The sequence below is a fragment of the Rhineura floridana genome, chromosome 9 (assembly GCF_030035675.1).
Source record: "Rhineura floridana isolate rRhiFlo1 chromosome 9, rRhiFlo1.hap2, whole genome shotgun sequence".
In the NCBI taxonomy this organism is placed as follows: domain Eukaryota; kingdom Metazoa; phylum Chordata; class Lepidosauria; order Squamata; family Rhineuridae; genus Rhineura; species Rhineura floridana.
Window position 1 is genome coordinate 45,164,849 of NC_084488.1, and position 24,863 is coordinate 45,189,711.

At 41.6% G+C, this 24,863-nt stretch overlaps 1 long non-coding RNA gene across 1 annotated transcript; it reads right to left on the reverse strand.

The window, feature by feature from the left end:
* Window positions 1-2,029: 2,029 nt before the first annotated feature.
* On the reverse strand, window positions 2,030-14,328 carry LOC133364450 (uncharacterized). The gene is made up of 3 exons (XR_009757943.1): window positions 14,245-14,328; window positions 4,903-5,202; window positions 2,030-2,432 (listed from the first exon to the last, which is right to left on the reverse strand). It is a non-coding gene; the product is annotated as an uncharacterized LOC133364450 (long non-coding RNA).
* Between the last annotated feature and the right edge of the window lie 10,535 nt (window positions 14,329-24,863).

Here is a 24,863-nt window from a genome sequence, read left to right on the forward strand (position 1 = left end):
TTTCTCTTATCCGCTTTTTTCACTGTCCAGCTTTCACATCCATACATAGAGATCAGGAATACCATGGTCTGAATGATCCTGACTTTAGTACTCAGTGATACATCTTTGCATTTGAGGACCTTTTCTAGTTCTCTCATAGATGCCTTCCCCAGTCCTAGCCTTCTTCTGATTTCTTGACTATTGTCTGCATTTTGGTTAATAACTGTGCCGAGGTATTGATAATCCTTGACAAGTTCAATGTCCTTGTTGTCAACTTTAAAGTTACATAAATCTTCTGTTGTTATTACTTTAGTCTTCTTGACATTCAGCTATAGCCCTGCTTTTGTGCTTTCCTCTTTAACTTTGTTTTTAAAGCTTTTTTAAAAATGTTTTAAAGTTGTTTTGTTTTAATTTATTTTAAGGTTTTTTATGATGATTTAAAGTGTTTTTAGCATTTCTGTTTGCCGCTCTGGGCTCCTGCTGGGAGGAAGGGCAGGATATAAATCAAATAATAAATAAACTTCCATCAGCATTCGTTTGAATTCATTACTAGTAGTATGGCATCATCTGCATATCTTAAATTATTGATATTTCTCCCTCCAATTTTCACACCTCCTTCATCTTGGTCCAATCCTGCTTTCTGTATGATATGTATAGATTAAACAAATAGGGTGATAAAACACACCCCTGTCTCACACCCTTTCCAATGGGGAACCAATCGGTCTCTCCATATTCTGTCCTTAGAATAGCCTCTTGTCCGGAGTATAGGTTGCTCATCAGGACAATCAGATGCTGTTCTACCCCCATTTCTTTTAAATGGAATATACCACTACCAAAAAACAATATACCCTCTGAAGTGGGAACAGTGAATGGAAATTCCACTTGTACTTAAGAACATAAGAACATAAGAGCCTGCTGGATCAGGTCAGTGGCCCATCTAGTCCAGCATCCTGTTCTCACAGTGGCCAACCAGGTGCCTGGAGGAAGCCCGCAAGCAGGACCCGAGTGCAAGAACACTCTCCCCTCCTGAGGCTTCCGGCAACTGGTTTTCAGAAGCATGCTGCCTCTAACTAGGGTGGCAGAGCACAGCCATCATGGCTAGTAGCCATTGATAGCCCTGTCCTCCATGAATTTGTCAAATCTTCTTTTAAAGCCATCCAAGCTGGTGGCCATTACTGCATCTTGTGGGAGCAAGTTCCATAGTTTAACTATGCGCTGAGTAAAGAAGTACTTCCTTTTGTCTGTCCTGAATCTTCCAACATTCAGCTTCTTTGAATGTCCATGAGTTCTACTATTATGAGAGTGGGAGAAGAACTTTTCTCTATCCACTTTCTCAATGCCATGCATAATTTTATACACTTCTATCATGTCTCCTCTGACCCACCTTTTGCCCCCACACAAAGAAGACTCGTGACACCAAACTGGAATAATGTTATATTTATTAAAATATAACATCCTAAATCCAATGCAATACAGCCAATTATTCAAATCTATATCTTTTCGGGCAGGTGAGGCTAAACCTAACTACGAGGGATTACACCCTCACCTTCTAAAGGCATCACTTCTCATCATCACGTAACTCCATAGTCAAGGATGTGGGTGAATTCCTCCCTCCTTGCTCTTGGAGCCAGCTGTGTGGCTCCAACCTCCACACCATGGCCCCGCCGTACAGGCGTTCACCATGATGCGCAAGCAGGTCCCACAAGGACACAACCCAGATCCCCACCGGACACAAAGCCCTGATGGTTCCCTAGGGAGTGCCCCTTTTTCATGATGCCTTAACTACCTAATTTTTAACCCCCATATACCTCATCTGCCCGAATTCTATGACACAAGGGGGGATCAGCTTAAGCTTGGTCCCCTCCACCCAATGAAAATAACAATCCCCTTAATCCCCCCATAAGATCCTCCAAACAGGTCACACCCTTGTTCAGAAAGATGAACACCGTCATCCCAAAATAGATGCGGGGCATGGAATCTAATCCTATCATGAGGAATAATTGCCCCGCCAAGGGACAAAACTAAATCCCTAACCTTCCTATTAACCCATTTCCTAGCTCTATCTATCTTATTGGGGTGAACAGCACCCCTCCAAACCCTTCTAACAAGCATTTCAGACCATACAAGTATAAGATTGGGATATGATCTGATAAGCCACATGAGATCCCGGGTAACTTTTAGCAGCAAATCCAACCCTGGACGCTGCACCAAATCATTTCCCCCAAAATGAATTAATAATATGTGCGGCTTGTCAGTCAATGACATGATCCGGCACACAGCAGGCAACAACGCATCCCATAACATGCCCCTCCGGGCTTCCCACTGAACTGTAGCTGTGGCAGAAAGCTGCAACTGTGTTCCATGAACAGACAAGGATGCCCTCCGGTGAGCCCAAAACACAATTGAGTGGCCACACAAGACGATCCTGACGGGAATTGGGATGTTTTTCAAACCTACAGGAAACAGAAACAAAGTCATCTGTTAAAACCTGACATAAGACTTAAATGCATCAGAATGCCACCTGCCAATCGCCTGTATCTCGCTGATACTCATGCCCGCAAGGGCCGCGGCAGTAGCCGCACCAATCCGGAAAGAATGCAGCCCATAGACTCCAGCATCGCGACCACTGGCCAACAAGGCCCGCCGAACAACGGCCCAAAATTGAAATTGAGTCAGGGCAGAACCATCCACATGTATGAACAAATAACGCTGGCCCGCTGGCCGAATGGATAAGAATTGTCGCATTGCAGACACAGGGCACAATACCTGGACCTGGCTACTTCGTAAAAGCACGATACTGCCATGGCCCTTTTGATCGGTCTTAGAGACCCTCAGTGAAAACCTCACTATATCTGCACCTAATGTGCAATCGCCAAAGCATAAGGCTCGATGAATCACGTCGCGCTTAGAAGGGGCCAATACTTCGCTAGGGCGAAAAGCACCATAAAACATCATCAGAGTTACTGCGGCGAACAGGTGTGACTCATACTGAGATGAGCATAAAGAATTAAATAGTGCCAGGATCTGGAGGAGTACATCGGGCGTGATTGGCCTCCTCCGGTCAGCGGCCCTGGGAGCGGAACGCGACCAACCCTCAAGGACCTTTCTGACCCTAAAATCTACAGAATGATCTGGCAGCCCCCTTGCCTTGGAAATAAAGGCTAGCGCCGAGAGGTGACCGGCAATAGTAGAAACAGAATTATTGTGCCCTTTTAAATGTATCATAAACTGCAATAGATGATCCACAGGAATAGGCCACTCCAACGGCAGCTCCGTGCCCATGCGAAAAGTCAAAAGGAATGCAGCCCATAGACTCCAACATCGCAACCACTGGCCAACAAGGCCCGCCGAACAACGGCCCAAAATTGAAACTGAGTCAGGGCAGAACCATCTGCATGTATAAAGAGATAACGCTGGCCAGCTGGCCTGAAACACAAACATTGCTGCATAGCGGAAAATGGGCATAAGTCAGGTACCTGGCAACTATAAAGAAGCAAAACTACCATGGCCCTTTTGATCAGTCTTATAGACTTTTAAGGAGAACCTCACTAAATCTGCACCTAACGTGCAATCGCCAGAGCATAAGGCCCGATAGGACACATCGCGCTTTGAGGAAACCAATAATTCACTAGGGTGAAAAGCACCATAGAACATCGTCAGAGTTACTGTGGCGAACAGGTGCGACTCATACAAGATGAGCACATTGACCTAAATAAAGGCAGGATCTGAAGGAGGACATTGGGCGTGATTAGCCTCCTCCGGTCAGAGGCCCTAGGAGCGGAACACGACCAACCTACAAGGACCTTACTGACCCTAAATCCACAGAATGATCCTGCATTCCTCTTGCCTTGGATTAAAGGCCAGCGCCGAGAAGTGTCAAGTGATAGTTATGACAGAAATAAGTTTTTGCCCTTTGAATACAGCATAAATAGCAGAATACTTCCAGAACACGTGCCCACAATGGCAAATGTTGCAGCTGCTCCTGTATGAAAGAAATGTAATCCTTAAACATAATGGCCTTGCGAACAACATAGCAATAATCAAAACTGAATCAATGCGTAGCCATTGATACATGAAAAGATAGTACTGGCCCACTGGCCTAATCAGAGAGAAAGGTCCCTCAGCGAACCAGGGACAGAGAGGGTGATGGGCAGCCCCTCAGCTTCACCACTCAATCACAAGCCCACTGGTCCATCTTAAACATATGCGCTGACAACAGCACAGCAATATAAGTGCAGGGCTCAAATATTACAATGACTTGCCCGGAAAGCTAATTTTACCAGGGCAAAAGGCTCCCTAAAATTATTGGTAAGGCCACCACCCAGGATAACAGGCCTGGAAGAGGGGGGGGCACTAAGAATCATCGAAGGCAGGAACATCAACTGTTTAACAGGGGCCACGTAGGACCAGGCGGTATCAGGGTGGAATGCGACTAGCCTCATTTGGTTTTCATAAAATGGGTTCTTGAATGCATTTGGCCTGAAAATTAAAGAAAAAAGGCAAAAAGGAGGCAGGATATATTCCCAACGGTAATGTCCTGCCCCCCTTAGTAGAGCATGGGCTGCAACAAGGTGTACATCATTCATACATGGGGGGGGGATGGCCTCATAGGATCAGGCGGCATTCGAGTGGAATGCAACTGTACTTTGCAGAATGAACGCATGCACAAGGCGCATAGCTCAAATCACGTTGAGGTTCTGGGGATTTACCACATAACCATAACCAAATGCTGCACTGAACGTATCATGCGGATCAGAAGGGCAGAAGGCCATATATATTCCGCAAGCACTGTTGGAAAATAGTCCAGAAATTAAATTCTATTGTGAGCCCCCAGGCCCCTTAAAAGCAGCCAGCCATTATTCGGCACACCCAAGATCCTAAACTGACACCAAAATACCAACCACCGACTGCATCAAAGCTTACCTACAGTTCAAGCTACAGGAGCAAGTCCTTTGTTCTTGAAGAAAGAATGGCCGTTGAAGTCACATCTGGCCAGCAGCACTTGCACAACCCAGTAGAAGTGATCAGGATCTAGACGACAGCCTGGCCACAACGCAAAAGCCCACACAACCTATGCAGGTTTCCCACAGAAGGTTCTTCTTCATATGATGTAAACAAGTGCTGCCATCCCGACGTATGAATGAATGTGAATCTAACAGGTAGCAGCGCCTAGTATGCACGAGACTGCCATGAAATAGATGTGATTGAAGAGGGTACCTGTATCTTGTGAAACAAGCAGTATACTATTCATTTTTTTGGAATAAAGTTAAATTGAATTAAAAATGCCTTGGAAAAGCTTCATGATATAGATTTACCAAATGCTAGAGGAGCAGGTTAAGCAAGAACCAATAAGCTATCATTCCTAAAATAGGCATATTGTATATTTCATTTAGCTATTTCAGGAATAAAACAAAGCATTCAAAACTACAGGCAACAGAATGCCTTAAGCAACCAACATATTAAAACATTCCTGCTACCCTCCTGCTATAGAAAAACTATTGTTATAAGCTTATTAACTACTAGAGATCCATAAAGAAAATTACAGTTAAAACTTAATCACTCAAAAAGCCAACAAACACTGATTTAGCAAACTTATATATATATATATATATATATATATATATATATATATATATATATATATATATATATATATATATATATATTATTTACTTATTTATTTATTTTTCCATTAACCTTAACGTATTGGCTCTCAGAAAGCCACAACAATGAGTTCACCTGGCTGTAGAGCATTTCCTTTATGCTTGCATAGCATAAATTACCTTTCTCTGAATCACACTTATACATATTTTGAAGCCACATAAGAAGTCAGAGATGTGGGATTCCAATGAACTCACCTTAAAATAAATTATCTATTGCCCTTCAGATGATGTTACATAAGCATCTATACTTTTTCTCCATGCACAATAAATGCAACAAAATTATGAAGCTAATTGATCAAGAACAGCATTTTAAAACCAAAACATGAATGTAGGAGTACAAACATAATTAAAATGGGGGGGGGTAAAGAATGAAACACCAATCAATTCCCAATACTTACGATAATTAACAATTTATGCCAAAGAAAACCCCAATATATATTAAAACAACTTACAAATTAATTAACTATCAATATAACACCGATATTATTTATATGTATATAAAAAATGTTAAAAAAGAAATTTTTTAAAAATTTATTTATGTATTTATTTATTTATTTATTTATTTATAAATAATTCAAAATCCAATTAATTAAACACTACTTGATTGCTATATCAAATAAGGGGTGGGGGAAACGCTGCAAATATAAAGTATAAACCAAACTGGGGATAACACCAAAAGGCGGGAAATTCAAACAAACACAAACAGCTGGAGGCAAGCAAGGAAAAGCCTCCCACGCCGCCTCACAGCTGATCCAGCCTCACAGCTGATCAGCGGAATAATAGAACAGAGGGAAGAGGGGGGGTTATAACACAATAGCAAATAAATAAAAATATATATATCAACAATCAAAATATATATATATCTAAGAACCAAAGAGCACTGAAACTAACAAGGCACACAAACGCAAGCAACTTACATACATGTTACATACATGTTACATACAAGTTACATACATGTAACTGGCCAATTGCCAAGAAAATCTAACACGGTCACATTTGACTTCAAAAGAGGAAACTTCACAAAAATGAGGGGATTGGTAAAAAGAAAGCTGAAAAACAAAGTCCAGAGGGTCACATCACTCGAAAATGCTTGGAAGTTGTTTAAAAACACTATATTACAAGCTCAACTGGAGTGCATACCGCAGATCAGAAAAGGTACCGCCAGGGCCAAGAAGATGCCAGCATGGTTAACGAGCAAAGTCAAGGAAGCTCTTAGAGGCAAAAAGTCTTCCTTCAGAAAATGGAAGTCTTGTCCGAATGAAGAAAATAAAAAAGAACACAAACTCTGGCAAAAGAAATGCAAGAAGACAATAAGGGATGCTAAAAAAGAATTTGAGGAGCACATTGCTAAGAACATAAAAACCAACAACAAAAAAGTCTATAAATACATTCAAAGCAGGAGACCATCTAGGGAGACAATTGGACCCTTGGATGATAAGGGAGTCAAAGGTGTACTAAAGAACGATAAGGAGATTGCAGAGAAGCTAAATGAATTCTTTGCATCTGTCTTCACAGTGGAAGATATAGGGCAGATCCCTGAACCTGAACTAACATTTGCAGGAAGGGATTCTGAGGAACTAAGACAAATAGTGGTAACGAGAGAGGAAGTTCTAAGCTTAATGGACAATATAAAAACTGACAAATCACCGGCCCTGGATGGCATCCACCCGAGAGTTCTCAAAGAACTCAAAGGTGAAATTGCTGATCTGCTAACTAAAATATGTAACTTGTCCCTCGGGTCCTCCTCCGTGCCTGAGGACTGGAAAGTGGCAAATGTAACGCCAATCTTCAAAAAGGGATCCAGAGGGGATCCCGGAAATTACAGGCCAGTTAGCTTAACTTCTGTCCCTGGAAAACTGGTAGAAAGTATTATTAAAGCTAGATTAACTAAGCACATAGAAGAACAAGCCTTGCTGAAGCAGAGCCAGCATGGCTTCTGCAAGGGAAAGTCCTGTCTCAGTAACCTATTAGAATTCTTTGAGAGTGTCAACAAGCATATAGATAGAGGTGATCCAGTGGACATAGTGTACTTAGACTTTCAAAAAGCGTTTGACAAGGTACCTCACCAAAGGCTTCTGAGGAAGCTTAGCAGTCATGGAATAAGAGGAGAGGTCCTCTTGTGGATAAGGAATTGGTTAAGAAGCAGAAAGCAGAGAGTAGGAATAAACGGATAGTTCTCCCCATGGAGGGCTGTAGAAAGTGGAGTCCCTCAAGGATCGGTATTGGGACCTGTACTTTTCAACTTCTTCATTAATGATCTAGAATTAGGAGTGAGCAGTGAAGTGGCCAAGTTTGCTGACGACACTAAATTGTTCAGGGTGGTTAAAACAAAAAGGGATTGCGAAGAGCTCCAAAAAGACCTCTCCAAACTGAGTGAATGGGCGGAAAAATGGCAAATGCAATTCAATATAAACAAGTGTAAAATTATGCATATTGGAGCAAAAAATCTTAATTTCACATATACACTGATGGGGTCTGAACTGGCGGTGACCGACCAGGAGAGAGACCTCGGGGTTGTAGTGGACAGCACGATGAAAATGTCGACCCAGTGTGTATAAATCTATGGTGCGGCCGCATTTGGAATACTGTGTACAGTTCTGGTCGCCTCATCTCAAAAAGGATATTATAGAGTTGGAAAAGGTTCAGAAGAGGGCAACCAGAATGATCAAGGGGATGGAGCGACTCCCTTATGAGGAAAGGTTGCAGCATTTGGGGCTTTTTAGTTTAGAGAAAAGGCGGGTCAGAGGAGACATGATAGAAGTGTATAAAATTATGCATGGCATTGAGAAAGTGGATAGAGAAAAGTTCTTCTCCCTCTCTCATAATACTAGAACTCGTGGACATTCAAAGAAGCTGAATGTTGGAAGATTCAGGACAGACAAAAGGAAGTACTTCTTTACTCAGCGCATAGTTAAACTATGGAATTTGCTCCCACAAGATGCAGTAATGGCCACCAGCTTGGATGGCTTTAAAAGAAGATTAGACAAATTCATGGAGGACAGGGCTATCAATGGCTACTAGCCATGATGGCTGTGCTCTGCCACCCTAGTCAGAGGCAGCATGCTTCTGAAAACCAGTTGCCGGAAGCCTCAGGAGGGGAGAGTGTTCTTGCACTCGGGTCCTGCTTGCAGGCTTCCCCCAGGCACCTGGTTGGCCACTGTGAGAACAGGATGCTGGACTAGATGGGCCACTGGCCTGATCCAGCAGGCTCTTCTTATGTTCTTATGTTCTTAACTAACAATTTAAAGACAAACCGGAAGAAAAGGGGGGGGGCAAAACAAACGGAATCAAAATTTGTATATATAACCAAGGGAATACCCCAACCAGGAACGTCGCCACCCACAAACACCTTAAGAAAAAACAAGCTGGGCTCTACACAAGCAACAAACGCTTTAAAGTGCCGGCAATACAAAGGAAAACAGCCGGCAAGCCCGCGAGAAGCCGCAGGGTGCGTGGGCGGATGCCCGCAGCCCAGCTGCTTGTCGGGGCTCAAAACAACAACAGAGAATGACGAAGAGCAACGGGACTGGGAGGAAAGAGCAGAGAAGGGTAAACGAGGTATGTAGCAAGGAAACGATCACCAACAGAATGCTGAAAGAGCCCCTGCAAGCGTGAACTAGCAGTAAGTGCCGTGAGGCAAAGAAGGCAAGAGCGGAAAGGACGGAGCAGCCTTATATCTGCTGCTCTGCGCCTTCCTTAATTGGATGATTGATCCCACGTGGCTCCTAGCATATGATTCGAGAATATTCCCGAGTCTTCCCTGTAATTATGGTGGAGGCAAATACGCCCCTAATTAGGAATGACATTCTCTAAACTAAAAAGCCCCAAATGCTACAACCTTTACAGCAGAAGTGCTGGTAGTGCTAAGAGAGGTGGGTACAGGGGGTACTGATGTATCATGCGAACAGCCCACAGGGGACCCACACTTTGAACTTTATTTTAAAAAAAGAACAACAAAAAATAAGTCTTATCAGGCCCCTACAAAATAAGAAAGTTATGAAGGAGAACAAGCAAATGATCTCTGTGAGATGAGCCAGCCTAGCTGCTCCCATCTTTCAGTGTTTTAACCAATGAGTGAAGTTAGAGACATGATTGACAAGGGAGTTGTTTAGATGTCAGGAAATAGGAATCTCTGGGGTCTGCTGGTTTTGGTTCCTGTTTAGTGCACTTTTCCTGCTTTTGTCTCATTTTCTAGTCATTGGAATCTCCATAGTTTGCCCTTTCCTCTTTTTTCTTTCCTTTTTTCCTAGCAATCAGGATGCACCCTTCCTCTGGTAGGTTCATCTGACATCAGGTACTTCCTAGAAGATATTTTATGCAAATATTACTACACAATAAGTGCAGGTGAAAGTTAAAGAATCCCCGCCCCCCACAAATGGCAAATGCAACATGTGAAAACTTTGCAAAGAGGTCTAGGCATGTCTCCTCCTGTTCAAAAGCTAAAAACCAGACACGTTAGCTGTAAAGACCAGAATTTACTGTATAGTTAGCTTACACTACAATAATATACATGTACCTTACAATAGAGTGGTATCTAGAAAGTCAGATTTCAAATGAACATCAGGAAAAACTTTGTAACTGTTAAAGCAGTACAACAATGGAATCAATTACCTAGGGAGGTGATAGGCTCTCCAGCACTGGAGGCATTCAACATGCAGCTGGACAGCCACCTCTCATGTATGCTTTAAGCTGGATTCCTGCATTGAGCCTTATAGACCCCTTCCAATTCTACTGTTCTATGCTTCTATGTTTCTACTTAGAAGTAAGTCTGATTGTATTTAATGGGGATTACTCCCAGGTAGGTGGGTACAGGATTGCAGCCTAGGGTTTGGTTTAGGGTTGGCATTGGGGAGAAGCACAATTCTTGTGCTTTTAACAGCTATGTGGCAAGCAGAAATTCAACAGGTTACATCTTCTTTAGTATAGAAACACAGTTACAGAAAATGTTTCACCTGTTCACATTCCATGTGTCAGACATTTTATCATGTTTAGTGGCCACTGATTTATTTTTGGGGGCACAACTCCACTTGAAGATGAGGACACAAATTTGCATATGACACCAAACATATGCAAAATGTTTGGAAATCAGTGTCTTCTTTTGTGAGTTGGTCTGAGGACCCAAACCGTATACACAGTATGGGTTCTCAAAAATCCTGTTGGCTTTCCTGGTTCAAAATGAACTTCCCTGGTTCAAAAATTCAGCAAATTGATGCTCAGCAAGTTAAAGACAGAGGAAAAAAGAAAATTTACTCACAAAGAGATGAGAGAGGAAGCAATACATTTTGAAGACTCTAACTAGATTGTTGAAAAAGTATCTTGAACATTTGAAAGGCTAATGAATGACAAAGACAGTTCAGTGTAGATAAATGTAGAGCTGCTGTGACTTTGATGAGTCTTTATAGCACAATTGTGCATATATTATAAAAAAAGAGAAAAAGGGGTGGGAGAGTCAAAGGGAAAAATCTGTGCCATTCATATAAGAACAAAAAGCTAAGAGACACAGAAGAGTAGTGACTCCAAGGGACCCTTGACGGCAAATGTCTGTGTGGCTTCTAAAAGAGGGAATGAAAGAGAAGGAGCTTAAAAGTCAGAAAAGACGGATTCTCCTTGTGTCACAAAGTATAACATAACCACAGCAATGTTTTGTCATGGGGAAAAATTTGTGACAAACAAACCACTCAAACCAGCCTGACCATGTTCTCAGCACAAAAGTAGCCTTTGCAAAAGAAATATTACCACTTACTCACCAAAAGATCCTTCCTACAATGTCAGCTGGAAAGAGGAAGTAGGAATATACCTCAGTGTGACTTTACCCTTGCTCCATAAAGACAGTACAAGGGTGCATAATACATTGCTGAATAAAGATGACCTTGTTGAGAAGAGTGTCATGCAGACAGCAGAGGAAAACAAACAGACTGCAGAGAAGAAACTTAAACGGTGACTAGATAAGGGAAATGAATATGGAGATGTGAGATATTTATAATAACAGCCACCTCTTGCCAGGGCAAATTATGAGCAGGCCTGCCATTCATTGACTCAGTAGGACAAAATGAGGAGGGCTAAATGATTGTCTTATGGGGCTTATTGCAATAAAGTGGCTATTCATAACTTGGAACCATATGTATCAAGTCACAACATTTTAATTATTTTAATTATTATAAACAGTGTTTGAAAGCAGGTCACTAATGCCCAACGTTAATTATAAACGCCTATAAGCCCTCATTATCCTAAGGCAATTTTAGTAATCAGAGTGGTTATGAAAAACAAAATTATACTAAAGCTATAATCCTATTCGCACTTACCTGGAATTAATTCTATTGAACTCAATGCTACTTACTTCTGAGTAAACACGCATAAGATTGCATGGCTAATTTTTAATTCCTACAAAATAATTTGCCATGATCAGGGTTTGTTGTTGTTAAGTATATTAGTTGTTATTCTTTACTATTATCAGAATAGAAACCCTTTGAAAATGAACAGAACTCATTGAAATTTCATCAGACATACAATGCTGCTATCAAAATATGGACAAATTTTGTCCAGTCTACAATTTCTACTTCCTATAGGTAATGCTCCTAAAACAGTGGTAGGGTGCTTCTGGCCTGAGAGCCTAATTAGGTCCAGCAGGCCTACCCATTTGACTATGAGATTGTGCCAAGTCATGCCCACCCTAAATGATGTCAGGAGTAACAACATGCCTGATCAGCTTTGCAAGTGCCTCCTGCAAAGCCCTGTGCCTTTGCAAACACTGCCAATCAGCACCTAAAATATGAGCAATCTAGAAACATTATGAAAAATACCAAATATTTATATTAACTAAGGGTGGGGAAGAATATCCGCTTAATTGGACTTAGTACTGGATTCCAACTGAATCCAACAGTCCACTATCTTTTCAGACTAGCACTAATTTCTTGTGGCGGGCTGCAGCTGTGATAGGCACAGATATTTTTGTGGTGAACCGCAGCTGTAACAGGCACAGATTTTTAAAAAAAACTTCCCCTGGATTTTACATAATTGTCCTTGTAATTTCATCTAAGTTGATACATTTGTAACAATGTGAAGGTGTGATAAATAGGAAAAAATAAACCATGTGGATCATTTTCATAGGGATTTACGTTAAAAATTATGCATTTTTTTCGCAATAAAAAAGCCCCCAGTAGATCAAATCAGCAAGCGCCAAAGCAACAACAACAACAACAAAAAAGGCATATTGGGATGGAGTAATGGTCTATCAGAATACAAGCAGATCAGAACTAGGCAGTGAACCCCATCCTTAATATTGAATGAATGAATGAATGAATGGACTGCCTTCAAGTTGATCCCAAGTTATGGCGACCCTATGAATAAGGTTTTCATGGTAAGCAGTATTCAGAGGTGGTTTACCATTGCCTACCTCTGAGGCTGAGAGGCAGTGACTCGCCCAGTGAGCTTCATGGCTGTGTGTGGATTTGAACCCTGGTCTCTCAGGTTGTAGCCCAATACTCTAACCACTACACCACACTGGCTCTCTCCCTAATATTAATGATGTACAAATGAAAAAGATTAAATAAATAATATGGTCATTACAAACATTGCAATTATTTTTCATGGATAGCTTCTGTAATATCCATCACAGAGAGTGAAATATTGGCCATATCCACACCAGACATTTATTCCACATTAAACAGCCACGGCTTCCCCCAAAGAATCCTAGGAAGTGTAGTTTGTGAAAGGTGCTGAGAGTTGTTAGGAGAATGTTATTCCCCTCACAGAGCTACAATCCCCAGAATTCCTTGGGAAGAGGGTCTGACTGTTAAACACTCTGGCAATAGAAGTTTTCCCTCTTTCCCCCCGCAGGTGTTACCAAAGCCTTCCCCCCATGGGTTGTATTGTTTGGCTCTTAATTTAGTTCAAAAGTTGAATCATTTTCCCTAAATGCAGAAAGCACTGTTCTAAGCCAAATTACAAGCCACGTTGGACCCTATCATGTCCCCAATTGCTCCCCAGACTTTCTAGTGAACCCACTTATTTACCTGGTTGATCATTGCTCTGGTGGCAGAAGGGGGTCTCTGTTTACCTCCAGTGCCTAGTGTGCTCTTTCAAGTCTTCCCAAAAAAACATATTTTCTGTCATTTATACTAAGTCTCAGTCCTATAAATAGTAACCCTGCTTATTTATTATCATTGAGATTTATATCCTGCCCTTCACCCTAAGGTTGTAGGGTAGATTATATGTAGCAATAAAAACAAATTATAAACAAGATATAGAATATATGCCACATATCTGAATCCAGAATACAAATGTCCAATCTGATAAAAATACAATTGTCATCTGCTGCCACTGCCCAAAGGCTCACTGAAATGTTTTCAGCTGCCATAAGAACCATACAGCATGGCAGCATTCTGATCTTAAGGGAGAGCTCAAACTAGAGCTGGGGTGCCAACACTGAGAAAGCCTGTTCCAGGTTCTTGCTAGTCAGATGTCACTTGGTAATGGAATGATCGCCTAGGCCTTCCTAGCTAACCTCTGCTCTCAAGCAGAATGGTACTGGAAGATGCAGCCTTACAGGTATAGTTCGGCCCCACGCCATTTAGGACTTTGTATGTCAAAGTCAAAAGCTTACCTTCTCAGTCTGAAGCTTATGATCAGGGCTAAGGCCAAAATCACAACATTGTTTATTGGCTGTGCAATGGTCCCAGCCACCTTGACGTTTCTGCAGACAGTGGTAAAATGTTCACCCATTTTATGGGGTTCCAGGAAGGAAATGCATCCTTCAGATGCCTTGGCAGCTGAGCAATACTTCCTGTCTTATGGCACTACATTGTGAGGGCAGCCAATAAGCTACCATAGTGAAGCACAGGATATACATTTGCTCACCAACACCAAAATTCCTTGTGATATTACTTCATTTGTCCTCAGTAAGAATCCTATGTAGTGAAATCTAATCTGCAGGAGTGAGACCCGGTGATATGATGCTCACTAAAACTCTTATCAGGTAATGGGGGGAAGGGGGGCAGCATATTGAACAGGTAGATGAAAATCTCCAGTCTGATATTTGTAATAGTCTGAAATTAGAATGGGGAGGTGTTACACAGGCTCAATTACATTTGTTCGTAGTTCATGCAAAAAGATCTCAGTTTTTACCAAAGGCTATTGGGAAAAGGGACAAAGGCTGCTCCCCCTTTGAAAATATAAAGAGTAGCATAAGGACAGATGAGTCTGTTTTCAACTGTGTCAATTTTGTATCTGTTCATAAATTTGTTCTGTTTCCACATTTAAAAAAAATGATATGAAAATTCATAAATGGTAATTGCATATTTAAGTATATATTTTAATAATAGAACACATATTTAAATGTGACTCAATGATTGCATTTCCAAACATATTTTATCCTAAAATATGCAGTTTTAATGAATTTTGATACAGTTTTGAGCCAAGAACTGTATTACAAAATTTGGAGATGTACAAAATCTGAAGAATAATTACATTCCAATCTGCACATTAATCTGGGCGATGAAAATCAGGTAAGTTTACAATAGAATTCACAGAAATTTGAATTCTCAAGCATTTCTAGGCTAGCAATTATTCAGCTCTGTTTTTAGCAACAATAGGAAACATACAACTACCTTATCAGGCAGAACCAAAGTAAAGAAAAATGTGATAGCCCTCATATTAACACACCTAGAAATTAATTTTAGGCAGTACAATAGCCCCTAATTATATATAATTATATAATATATAATTATATATTTATATATATTATATAATTAGCTGTGCATGCTTTGTTGGCAACCATGCACAGGCTATTGAGGTTGTCTGTGAAATTTAGACAACATTTTTCATACAATAGCCTTGCTATTGTTGGACAGCATTGTTCCACTAAGAAAGGGAAGAGAGTCAAGTGCTCTTGATTTGATGACGTTTGTTGACTATTTTCAGCTTAGGTCAATCTGTACATTATGATCATCCCTGGAAAATGTAAAAAACCTCAGAAATTAAAGTGATGCCCTTCTTTATCCAAGAACTATAGGAATGTGCCTGGCACTGCTTGGGACTTCTAAGAAACAAACAAACAAAATTCAGTACAGTTTTGGAAGGTTCAGTCTGCCATCTTGATTCAATATGATATCCAATTGCATCCAAACACAGACAAAAACCATTTGATTATGATATCTTAAATTTGGTTAAATCAGTGCAGTTTGGAAAGGGTCAATCTGCCATCTCAATTCAACATGTTGTCCAATTGTTATGTATACACAAACACAGACAAAAACCTGCTCCTTGATTTCAGGAACCATCATGCAAAATTTGGTTATGGAATCTTAAGAGGTGTCCAAATGCATAGAGATAAACAAGTTTCCCAAATATATAGAAGATAACTGGACATATAAAACCTGATTGCCATACTAACTTTTCTTCCTTACTATTGGTACCATTTCAAATATTGTTGAGGGAAGGATAATAAATACATTTCTGAGGGTCATAATTTTAAAAAGGATTTATAATTTTTTATAGGGTTAACATTTTAAAAAGGAAATTGCAACACTGAATGTTACACTTTGAGTGTGCTGCAGCAGATGCCGTAGCTGGTTTGAAATGGGGAGACTTTACGCTGTGTGCTCAACATGTCCTTAAAGTAAAGGTAAATGTGTCCCCACACTTGTAGTGCAAGTCGTTTCCAACTCTTAGGGTGACGTTTTGCGACGTTTACTAGGCAGGCCGTATATATGGGGTGGGATTGCCAGTTCCTTCCCCAGCCTTTCTTTACCCCCCCCCCCAGCATATGCCGAGTACTCATTTTACCGACCATGGATGGATGGAAGGCTGAGTGGACCTCGACCCCTTTTACTGGAGATTCGACTTCCTCCTTCCGTTGGAATCGAACTCTGGCTGTGAGCAGAGCTTCGGCTGCGTTACCGCCGCTTACCACTCTGTACCATGGAGAATCTCAACATGTCCTTAGGCAAGCAATATTTTTGGATATGTTAGGCAGACTTCCTTTGCACCCACAAGGCTTATGCAATTTGCCATGGTCTGTTGGTATTAGAGGCCCAAGCTCTAGGCAGCGACCTATAGAACTAATGACTCTCTCCAACCTTGTTGAAGACAAGCCATTCTCAGTGAAAATGTTACAAAAGTACCTCAGCTCTAATTCCATTTAAACTTTGGTCTCTTTTTATTTTGAGCCTGGGCCAGTGGTCCTGGAAAAGAAAACTAGATTTCCTCTGTGCTCCTTCCCCTAGACCCTAAAAATTTACTAGTACTCTGTGTACTTCACTTGCCCCAAGGTACTCCTTATATTCTTTGGTGCCAACATACTAAATGATATCAATGCTGGTGCCAATTTTTTAAAAATACCAGCTGCACTGGATTAATTATCTGATTTACTCAAATGTCTGTTTCTGCAATAATTATTGCCTTTGAGTATGTAACAGACTGCTTTGGGCAGACTGCAATACCAAATCTTCTGTCTGAGGGGCTGGGACAAAAACACACACTTCCTCACCCCCCAAAAAGAAACACCCACCAACAGCTAGGGTTGCCAGGTCCATGGCCTGGGACTGATCCTGTATCTTTAGAAGAGAAAGTCAGCCAAGTGCAGGTGTTCTTGCAATTCTGTAATGGGAAAAACCACAAGGTGGAATTCCCCCTTCCCCCTCCACAACTCTTAAAGATACAGAAGACCTCTTAGAGCCTGGGCCTGGCAACCAAGAGGTCTTCTGTATCTTTAAAAGTTGTGGAGGGGGAAGGGAGAATTCCACCTTGTGGTTTATCCCATTACAGAGTTGCAAGAACACCTGCACTTGGCTGACTTTCTCTTCTAAAGATACAGGATCAGTCTCAGGCCAAGAACCTGGCAACCCTAACCAACACCCTTTGTTACATCCTCATATTTTGATATAGCATCTATGTTATTTCAAGGTGTATATCTAGAGGGATGATATGCTTGCACACAAAATTCTGTCTCTGTTTTTGTTTGTTTTAGTTTTATCTCTGGATAGCCTACTTCAATTTATTTGCCATTAATTCCATTTTAAAAGCTTCCTTATGGCTGAGGGACTCCGACTTAACTTTATTTTAGATCGGTGAGTGGTTTAAAATGATATATCTATTTGTGACTCATGTTCAGGAGTTAGTTCCCTTTGTGTTCAGCTCTATCAGATTAAAAAAAAAATCAGAGTCAGCATGGCTTCTGTCTGACCAGCTTATAAGAGCTTTGTGTTTGTTTGGAAATGGCAACAATCATATTGACAAGACGGGGAGGTTCCAATGGAAATAACTTGCTTCTATTTTTGAATTATTAGTTTTAAAAAGCATTTGACAACATTGTCTCACCAAAGGTTTTTCAGGAAATTCACCAGCTTTGGGAGTAGAGAGGTGGAAATTATTCATACTAGCAGGAAGGTCACACAAGTAGCTGTACATTTTCATTTATTCATAACAAGCACAGGGTTCCTGCTTTGAGCATTTCTTCAGAGGTCCCCAAGGACCAAATGGGAGTGAGTATCTGAGCATCTGGGTGCTTGCTGCAAGCTCCTTTGGGTTGCTGTCCCTCATGACAGCTGAAGTCCCTGGTAAGTGCTGCAAGGACTGGGACCTGCTGCCTGACCCTGGCTCCAGAGAGAGACTGCAATTAATCTTGCAGCCTCTTGCATCAGCTGCTGCCCTTGGGCAGCGGGTCTGCCACTGATGGGGAGACACCAAGGGTGAGGGTACTACCCCCTTTCTATTACCTTTTTTTTAAAAAAAAATTGTTTTATTTTTCTGTTAAACCAATCTAGAGGAGATTGGTGGTGGGGAGGGCGTGTGGTGCATGTCTAGTTCCTGCACAGGGTGAGTGTCTGTGCAGTGAACTGAATGATAGGAAAAAGTCACCAGATGCCTTCAGAGTGAGAGTCTGTAACTGGCAGAAGGCTGGCCTTCTCTGGGTGTGAGACAGGAGGGGGAGTAGATGTGCCCTGTGTGGAAAAGTTTGAATGGGTATAACTGTTCCCAATTCTCGCAGAGGCCTACTGGGATAATTGGCTCAGGCAGGTTTTGTTGGTGGGCTCATGTTGGGCCCATATCAGGTGTTTAGGAGGAGTCTTAGTACGGTGGAATATGGGTGATGCCACCCCAATTTCAGTGATCATGGGTAGAGGGAAATATAGTCATGGGGGTGAATTACCATAGAAGATGAGGGCAAGGCTATCTGCGCCTTGTTCCTTGCTGCCGCTCCTCTCATGGATGGGTTCCTCATTGCTCATCTGCTGTGCCCACTGGCCTGTGTGTGTTGTTGTTTAATGCCAGATTGGTACACAATAAGACCACTCACATCCATGATTTGATTGTGGATGGTGCCAATTTGGTGTGCATTACCAAGACTTGGGTGGGTGAGCTAGGAGGAGTTGATCTGACCCAGCTTTGCCCACCTGGATACTCAGTGCAACACCAGCACAGGCTGCAGGAACAGGGGGAGGAGAAGGAGTTGCTGTGGTCTGCAGAACTTCCATCTATGTCACCAGGAAACCACTCTTTTTTGGAGCTGATTGTGAGGGCTGCACATGTGAGGGCCAGCACTTTTAGGGTAAAGTTGCTCACCTCCATAGCAGTCTTGATGACCCATCCACGTCTACTGTAATCCCCAATGAGCTGCAGCTTCTTGGAACAATTTCAGTTGATGCGGCCTGATGATGCAGACAAGGTGCTTGTGTTGATGCGGCCAGCAACATGTCATCTCGACCCTTGCCAGTCTTGGCTTATTAAGCTTGCCGAGAGGGGTTGACCAAGTGGATCCAGGGTATGGTCAACACATCATTGCGGGAAGGAGTGGTTCCAGCTGTTCTGAAAGAGGCAGTGATCTGACCACTCCTGAAAAAGCCCACTCTGGACCCTTTTTTTGTGACAACTACGGACCGGTCGCAAATACCCACTTTTTAGGGAAGGTGATTGAGAGGGTTGTGGTGCAGCAATTGCAAGTACTCTTGGATGAAACAGATTATCTTGACCCATCCCAGTCTGGGTTCAGGCCTGGTTATGGGACTGAATAGGTCTTGGTCGTCCTGATTGATGACCTTTATCAGGAGAAGGATAGGGGGACTGCGACCCTGTTATTCTTACTTGATCTCTCGGTGGCTTTTGATACCATTCACCATGGTATCCTTCTGGGCTGATTTGTTGAGATTGGTATTGGAGGCACTGTTTTACAGTGGTCACGATCCTATCTCCAGGGTCGCTCTCAGAGAATAGCATTGGGTGACTGTCTTTAGGCCCCATGGCAGTTGTGCTGTGGGGTGCCACAGAGTACTACCTTGTCCCTCATGCTGTTTAACATCTATATGAAGCTCTTGTGAGTGGTCATCAGGAGGTTTGGGGTGAGGTGTCAGCAGTATGCTGATGATACCCAGGTCTATTTCTCTGTAGCATATGAATCAGGAGAGGCCGTGAAAGCCCTGGACCGCTGCCTGGATTCGGTGATGGGCTGGATGAGGGCCAATAAACTGAGTCTGAATCCTAGAAGATGGAGGCACTGTGGGTTGGTGGTTCCCAAATTCAGATAATTGGTCAGTTGCCTGCTTTGGATGGGGTTGTACTCCCTCTTAAAGAGCAGGTTCATAGTCTGGGGGTGTCTCTAGAGGCCCAGGTGACCTCAGTGGCTAGGAGTGCATTTTACCAGCTGTGACTGGTAAACAGCTGTGGCCATTTCTGGACCATGATAGCCTGACCACTGTTGTCCACACCCTGGTAACCTCCAGGCTAGATTACTGTAATGCGCTCTATGTGGGGTTGCCCTTGAGGCTGGTCCAGAAGTTGCAGCTGGTGCAAAAGGGTATCTCCAACATGTCACCCCGCTGCTGAAATAATTGCACTGGCTGCCCATTCGCTACCGGGCCAAGTTCAAGTTTCTAGTTTTGATGTACAAAGCCCTATACAGCTTGGGACCAGGATACCTGAAAGACTGTCTTATCCCTTATATACCCAGTTGATCACTGTACTCTGCACGCGAGGGCCTCCTACAGATACCATCTTATCGGGTGGTCTGTTCTGCACAACATAGGAAATGGACCTTTAGTGTGACAGCACTGACATCTATATGCCAGTCACTCTTGTGACAAGAAAAAGAAAGTTTTCTGACATTTGATCCCCCCCCCAACTTTGAGCTTCCCCTGAATTTTGAGTATTTCAGTCATCCTCTAGGTTATTCAAAGAAATGGCCTCCCCAATTTCACTCTCCATGAATTTGGGGAAGCACTGTGGATTCAGTTTTAATATTGTTTCATATACGCTAATAATGTCAATGGAAGCATTATGCTTGGCCTCCTCCTTCCTATCTTAGTGCATTGCTTCCTTCCTCCACCAATATGAACTAGTAGTAGTCTTCTAGGTGGGGAACATTTTCAGTCCTTCCTTGAAGAAAATTCAACGAAATGCCCAAGCCCCAATTTTACTGCCCACAAATAGTGTTTAGAATAGCATGGAGAGCTTTTGCTTAGCCCTGGTTCTCCTGTCAGCATTATTTTTTAAATAATTTTCTTATAGCATTGCGCTAAGAGAAGGAAAGGACCAGAAGGAGTAGGAGCCAAGCATAATGTTGCAATGGGGTGCCATTTCTTTGAATATCCCAGAGGTCTGAAATCCCCCAAATTCAGGAGAAGCTCAAAGTTGGAGGGGGGGAAATCAGAAGGGTACACAGGGCCAGCCGTAGAACCACTTTTACGTGATGAACCTGTGGGGTCTGTGCCCCCACAAACTGAGGATATGGCAATGTTTTCCTCTGACTCACAGGACTCCGCTGCAGATGACTGAAAACGACTGGTGAATCCCCACTCTGTGGTTGTAGAAGATTGCAGGAGAAGGCTGGGCCCTTTAAAGTAAAGCAGCATCTTGCAACTCAGATGCTGCTAGCAACTGCCCTATAAGGGCTCTTAAGGGCTCAGCTTGTTCTTACCAGAGCATCTGCAACATTTATCATTATTCAAATTATAAATTTACCAAATTATAAATCTACCTCCCTGCCTTTTCTTTATGTGCTTCAGGCCGTAGAAGGAGACTCAGGAAAACTGTTTATCCTATGTTTTATTAAGCTATGACAATTTGCCATTTAAAATATTTACAATTTAAAATATTACAATTTACAATTTAAAATATTAAATAAATAAACATAAAAAATTTAAATAAATACAAATAAGCATTACAAAATATTTTGGCCTCTTTAGGACAGGCATGGAGAATCTTTTTCAGCACAGGGGGCATATTCCCTGCTGGATAACCTTCTATAGGCCATTGGACAATGGTGAGCAGGTCCAGAGCCAAAGCAAAAGTGGATGGAGCAATGCATGTAAATTTTACCTTTGTACTGTGGACTAGTTTCTACACACTCTTATACATCTTTCTATATCTTTCATCCAGGCAACCAAGAAGCATTATCAGTTCAACAATACATTCCAGCTAAATAAAAATACCCAAGGAGGCTGGGGAGAGTCCTAAGGCCTAATTCCCCAACTTAGGAATTTATGGATTCTTCTCTTCTACCTTCCTTCAGGACACACAGTAGGCTATTGATTGCCCTTGCAGGGACAGTTGGGTTAAGCAACCTGGTCTGGACGTACATATCACCTTGTGCCCTTATTGTGAAAGGTCCTTTTCATTAGATTGCCCCAAAATGGCAACCAAAAATGGTAATTGCCTATCTAGCTCCCCCTTCCATTCTGTAATATTACCTCCTCATCTTCTATCAGCAACCAATGACATGGAGTGCAGGTGGGGGAATCCAGAAGTCATAATTTCAAGAGATGAGTAAATTCTATTAGATATTAGCCAGGAGAAGGAGATGAACTAAATGAATGACTGCTGTGCCTGTTTCATTGGGTAATATATAATGTTAATGATTAGAGTAGATCCATTGATAGCAATGGATTTAAGAAACTTTTGTAAAGTCCATTAACTTCAGTGGGTCTACTGTGAGTATGATTTGGTTGAATATCACCCACTGGCAATTGTGCATTTATGTAGCATCTACTATTATGGTTCTAAGATGTGTAACCATGGAGTAGTCCTTATGATGAGACCAATAGCATCAACAATGCTGCTAGTTTATCTGTGACCGCCGACAGAATTATCACAGTATTCATCACAAAAGATTTAGTTTTTATAATCTGGTCATCAGGATCTGCCAAGTGAAGGACATTTTCTATATGTGGGAAATCAATACAAATATTTCTTGCTTTGGCTGAGCATGCTGGGTCCAGTCATCTACTGTAAGCTCATTCTGCTCATATTCTATGCTTGATTGTTATCTTCTGTTCTGAAAGTATTGCAGGTCCCCACTACAACATTTTGTCTTGAAATTACTTTCCAATTACTTTGCATGCAATTTTCAAAACAATGTATAATCTTCATCCTTTGTCTTTATAATCTCAGATCTGGTCATTCTTTACCATTGCATGCTCTTTCTAAAACTCTAGAAGCATTTAAAGATTTGATTATCATTGTGTTCTTTACAAGTTTTTGTTTAATCACTGCCTATTTATGTTCTAAATGTTCTAAATGTCTACTCCCCTTTATTTCTCTGAACACCCAATTTAGATGTTCAGGCACTGAAAAGTTTCTGACATGAAATAACGATTCCATTCAATATCTAATTTTTCCTCCCAAGAAGTCAAACAATGCTGGTGAACACTAGATTCTTGATTAAAGGGTATTTAAATAGGAAAAAATGAATTTAAAAAATATCTGACTTCACCCAAAAAGGAAGGGAATTCCAAACCTAAATTTGCTAATATATATTTCATTTTCTTGCTCAACACCCACCATTTATGCTGTTCATCAAAAGCAGAAATAAAAATCAATCTACTACCCCTATTTCCCCCCTCATATTTAAACCCGCAAACTGTACTGTCAATTAATGCAGCCTTTTCCAACTTTTGGGTCCCAGATGGTGCTGCACTACAGTTTCCATGATTCCTGACCATTGGCCATGCTGACTGGGGCTGATGAAAATTGTAGTCCAGCAACATTTGAGGACCCAAAGATTGGGAAAGGCTGAATTAATAATTAAAAATAAAAACACATAAGCCAAAGGCCTATGTTTAAAATGTAATACAGTACACTTTGACACAACATGCATACTCAGCTCCATATTTTTCAGAATATTCTACTAATATTGATTAGAAAGTAGTATCATAGGCATAGATTTTCCTAGCAGAGCAGTAGCAAAACACCCCCCCAAAAAACCATAAAACTATATATGTATATTAAAACCCCTGACTGAGCTTTGCAAAGCAAAGTGCATGAGAACATCACAAGGGCTATTTTAGAAAGGCCTTTGGCTGATTATTTTTCTTTTTTCTAGTTTATCTCTGATCTTTTCTTTCCAATTGCTGTTTTGGATTTTGTTAATTGTGTCTTTGGCTTTTTATATTCATATTGTTGGACGCCACCCCAATCTCTGAGTGGTGAGACATTTCCAGAGGTCCCTCCTCTCGGCCAAGCTTTGGTTTCCTTGGAAAGAAGGTCATCGGAGACTGTGGTGTCTTTATGAAATATGGTTTATTTATTTATACACATTCCAACCTGAGCTTAGGATGGAGGGGTTCAAGGCATCAGCAGTCCAATAGATCTTTCTTTTCCATCAGGGTTACAGGAGGCACCCCAAAGCCATTGTGCAGAGAGCCAGTCTCTCCGCCTGCCTCCAGTTCCCAGCGTTTCCCAGACACAACTCAAAACACAAACCTCTTCTAGGCCCCAGGAGAAGGGGGAGGCTCTCCTGAAGAGTTTCAATAACAATAGGATCTCCCTGGTCCATTCACCAGTTAATGGGCACTTGACAGACCCATTAACCCACCCGGCCACTCTGTTAGATTAACAAAAGAAACTCATCTGACTAACAGAGTGGGTTTCTCGCCCCCAGGCACAAGGCTCCAAATAAGAGGCTAGAAGGGGACTCATGGAAATCATCCATCTCAACCCCAAACCCATAACAATATTTTGAGCTTACTGAGTGGAGTTATATATTTTAATAGAATTGTGATGCTGAGTTTGTTAACTATGCTGTTTCCTGAGAAATTTTTTAATTTTTTAACATATTTAATTTTTTAATTTTTTAAATAATTTTTAATTTTTTAACATAAATACAAATAATAATTTCAGTCTCCGACTCAGATTTGCAGTTTACTTTTGTAGTTTACATTCACTATGAAAAGTGTTCACCAGGCCATGGCTTATTCAGCATTGGTCTATAACTTGCTTTATTTACATACAGTA